Below are 4,728 nucleotides of genomic sequence, written 5' to 3' on the forward strand. Positions count from 1 at the left end.
AGCTAATGACGAAAAAGAAGTGCTGCGTGGGAGGCAACCCATGAATTGTTGTTACAGGAACCCTTAGAAGTTAATAACCTATCCAAAAACACAAAAAAATCAGAAAACAGGGGCTGAAAAAAAAAATTCCAGTGACCCCCTGAGCGCCCGCTCAGCTTTGCTGAGCGACCGCGCAGCAAGCTGAGCGCCCGCTCAGTTTTGCTGAGCGACCGCTTAGGGGTCGAGTACCAGAATTTTTTTTTACAGTTTAGAAAAAAAAAACACAAAAACAGTTTTAGCCCATAAACCCACGATTTGTTACCACTACCCCATCATTTTACCCCTTAATTCCCAAACCCTAATCTAATCCACACCCTATATATACATACACCTATCCTACATATCTCCAACAAAACTTCCTACACTTAAACCCTCTCACAAACATCAAAAATCAGTTCTTACACACTTGTATTCACGAATCAATGGCACCCAAGAGAGCACGCACTATTGATAGCAGCAGCACAGTTCCTACTGCTGATTCATCGAGGGGTACTGCTGCAAGACCTCGGTTAACTAACAGAGCAGCGGAGGAGGAGTACACTAGGCTGTTGGGGAAGCCGATTCTGAAGGAGAGGGGGTTTTTACCATCGGGGAGGGATGGTGAGTTGCTGCCCATGATTACAGAGAAGGGGTGGATAGCTTTTTGTGAGTCACCCGAAGCGGTACCGATGAGCGTTGTTCGCGAGTTCTACGCGAACGCGAAGGCCGAAAAGAATAGGTTTTCAGTGGTCCGAGGGCTGACGGTTGATTATCATCCTGCGGCGATTCGCCGTGTGATTGGACAACGAGAGAGGAAGCCCGAGGAGGAGAACTGGAATGAAAAGACTACTGAGGATTTTGACTTGGATTTGATTTGTGCGACTCTCTGTCGACCGGGCACAGTTTGGACCTGCAGGACCGGCACTAATGAGTATCGTCACTTTCCGGCGATCGCCATGAACAGGTATGCCCGTGCATGGAATGCATTTATTTGTGCTAATATTTTGCCTTCTTCGCATGCACACGAGGTCACAGTTGAGAGAGCACAGTTGTTGTGGGGAATTCTGAATGAGGAATACTATGTGGACCTTGGTGAGTTTATCTACCAAGGAATTCTGAAGTTTTTGAGGGGAGCGAAGCATATGAACATCCCTTATGCATCTACGGTTTCGAAGCTATGCCGAGCAGTGGGAGTGAACTGGCCGGCTCATGAGAAGTTGCAGTTGCCAGCAGCTCCGATTGATTCTGGCACTCTGAATGGGATGCACGAGTGGACCGGTGGTGAGCCTGAGGAGCATGGGCTGGGTTATCGTCTTCCAGGAGGGCGTCCAGCACGAGGTGCTACTATGGCTAGGCCAGGGCGTGATGAGGCTGGTTCTTCGAGAGCTCAGGAGGGTGCTGGGATGGTTGATGCCCAGTATAGGAGGCTTTCACGGCGGATGGATGCCATGTATGAGACGCAGATCAGGTTTGCTCAGGAGCTCACCCTTGCGTTAGGGACTGCTTTTCGAGGCCTTGGAGCTGATATCCAGTGGCTAGTTTTTGGTGAGGACTCTGCATACCCGCCGCCTGATACTCCACCCACTGAGGGTGATGATGATGATGACTCCGAGTAGGTATACCCTGTGTTCTTTCTACTACTTTCACTGAGGACAGTGAAATTTTTTAGTTTGGGGGTGGTAGTTAAGGAATATTGTGTGTGTGTCATATAGTTGCATATTCATGATAGTTTAGTTCATATAGTTGTATAATTTATGCCATATAGTTTTTTTTTGTTATTAATGTCATGTAGCTCATGCATTTACCATGATCCCTTTTGTAATGATTTATCGACTGAATTGTGATATTGATGCGAGTGTAGTGATAGCATTAAAGTGATATTAAGTCGTGTAGGTTGATATGCATGCTAGAAACAATTGTAAGTCCACTAAGTCTTAGAGAATGCGTAAGGGCTAGATTGTTGTTATGATTTGGTTGTTTTCAAGGTCAATCTACTTATTATGCTTAGAATTCGATTATAGGTTCTTAGTGATAAAGGCATGAAAAAGAAAAAAAAATTTGGAGAAAAAAATATGGAAGTTGTTGCTAGTTGTGGCTAGGCGTCAAATGGCTAGTAGCCGGCTCGCATATGGTGCGAGTAGTCTAGGGTTGAGCAAGAAGGAGCAAAACGCACTTGCTCAGAAGTTATTAAAAAAAAAAATTTAGTTTATGCATAATTGATCAAGAGTGTGCTCTTTGGTATTCGAGTTATTAAGTTCTTAGGGGACTTTGTGCCTAGTGACCTAAGGCTTTTAGAGTCTGGGATCCGCTAACCTAACGCTCGTTACATGGATACCATTGTATAAGTCTTTTATGGACCTCACTCATTGCACGGTCAAATAAGCATTTGAGTTGTAAATAAAAAGCACGATTCTGTAATAAGCTCCAGAGTTCTTGTAGTGTTGTATATCACTTTGTGCCTAGAATTCTTTCCAGTAGAGGTCTGAGCGCCCGCTCAGCATTGCTGAGCTGCTGAGCGGCCGCTCAGCATAGCTGACTGAGCGGCCGCGCAGGGTCGGGAAAAAAGACAAATTATTTTAGGACTTCTACTTCTGTTTGGTTTCCACTTCTATGTAATCTGAGTTTTATGGGACTATTATATAAGTAGATTTGAGACGTTTTCACAAGTGTGGATTGAAGAAGATTGTGTTTTTACGCAAGGAGCGAAGGAGATAAGGAAGAAGACCGATTTAGCACACCGCAACGAAGGGGAAGCATATCTTCTTGTGATTCTTATTTCGTTGTAACGTTGGATGCTAGTTTTCTTGCTTTGAACTTATTTACTCTTGTGACGTACTCTGTTTTAATATAATTAGTTTAGTTATTATTTTCTTGTGTTTGTTTATCATGATTTCATATGAACCCATGATGACGATAAGTGCTATTATGGGCTAATCGTGATCATGGGATTTGCAACGGATTTATTATGGAATTCTTTAGTTAATTGTTTAATACTTTAATGTGTGATGATTGTATGATATCTAGTATTGGTTGTGCGTATTCGTCTTATGTGCGTCGCGAACATATAAGATAGGGTGTTAATCTCTTGTGAAGCGACGGTGGATCTTGAGATTTAGAACTTGCCATGCTAGCATAGGTTCATGTATGTTGTGCATGATTAGTGGGTAAGTCTAACAGTTTTATTTGCCCTATGTAATCAAAAGGAATAACTTGTGCTTAAGTCGTTGTGTTGTCAATTTCTGTAGACATATAGGAACTCAACATAATTGATGACTATTCAACTTCTATCTTAATTGTGGATGCTTGGTATAATGGTATTAGTACAATGAAAGTTGGCTTTTATCAGTTTCGTGTTATTCGATTAATATCATCACTGTCACATGCTAAAGGTAATAACAATGGCTATAGAAGGAAGTAATAATGAAGTTGTGATCTCGTGAGTGTTTTATTATTGATAAAGTGAAGTGTTAGTTAAGTGGTTAATTAAGTAGTTAATTGTAGTTAATATTTAATCAACAATTTTAAGTGTTAGTGTCTTAACATTGAAAAGTAATCATACATTGGTGAGTGAGTTAAATTAGACAATAATTCAGTCTGAGTCTCTGTGGGAACGAACTAGAAAGTATTCTATATTACTTGCGAACGCGTATACTTGCGTGAATATTAGCGCGTGTTTTCGCCCTAACAAGTTTTTGGCACCGCTGCCGGGGACTCGGCGTATTTGTTTAGTTTATGTACTTACCATCATTGGTCATTAGGACTCAGTGATTAGGACGTAGTAGTTACTTATTTTTTCCGGTTGTGTTTCAGGTACTTTAGCAAGCGTTTATGCAAACTCGTTCTCGTGCTCGCAAAAGGACTTTAGATACAGCTGAGGAGACAGACGAAGTTCTTGATATTCCGGAGAAGTTAGATTTTGAGGATTCGGATTCAGGAACTGAGCAGAAAGAACCAGTAAACATGGGAGATCGTATTGTTCAAGCTGATCCAGCTCTTATGGATTTTTCTCGGCCTAAAATTGATGACATTCAGTCAAGCATCCTTCATCCGGCTATTCAAGCTAACACCTTTGAAATCAAGCCGGTCACTATTCAGATGGTGCAGAATTCTGTTTCTTTTGGAGGAGCGGCAACTAAAGACCCCAACATGCATATAAGAAATTTTGTCGAGATCTGCAGCACTTTTAAGTATAATGGCATGACTGATGAGGCTATCAAGTTGAGGCTTTTCCCATTCTCACTGAGGAACAAGGCTAAAGACTGGTTACATTCTGAACCAGTTGGGCCCATCACTACGTGGTAAGATCTTGCGCAAAAGTTTCTGGTGAAGTTTTATCCGATGGCAAAGACTGCTGCTATGAGGAGTGCTCTTACTCAGTTTGCGCAGCAACCTACAGAGTCTATGTGCGAGGCTTGGGAACGCTACAAGGAAATGTTGAGAAAATGTCCACATCATGGAATGCCGGATTGGATGGTGATCACTGGTTTCTATAATGGTTTGGGGGCCCAATCTCGACCCATGCTCGATGCAGCAGCTGGAGGCGCCTTATGGGCTAAAAGCTATACTGAGGCGTATAATCTTATAGAGACGATGGCTGCGAATGAGCATCAAAACCCAACTCAGAGGATGATGTCAGGCAAGGTAGCAGGTATTCTGGAAGTTGATGCAGCCACCGCTATTGCAGCCCAGCTCCAAGCGCTATCAATGAAG

General features: G+C 42.6%; 1 non-coding gene across 1 annotated transcript; it reads right to left on the reverse strand.

Moving 5' to 3' along the window:
• Positions 1-4,371: 4,371 nt before the first annotated feature.
• LOC141700244 (small nucleolar RNA R71) lies at positions 4,372-4,478 on the reverse strand. The gene has a single exon (XR_012566262.1). It is a non-coding gene; the product is annotated as a small nucleolar RNA R71 (small nucleolar RNA).
• Between the last annotated feature and the right edge of the window lie 250 nt (positions 4,479-4,728).

The sequence above is a fragment of the Apium graveolens genome, unplaced genomic scaffold, assembly GCF_009905375.1.
Source record: "Apium graveolens cultivar Ventura unplaced genomic scaffold, ASM990537v1 ctg1940, whole genome shotgun sequence".
Taxonomy (NCBI): Eukaryota; Viridiplantae; Streptophyta; class Magnoliopsida; order Apiales; family Apiaceae; genus Apium; species Apium graveolens.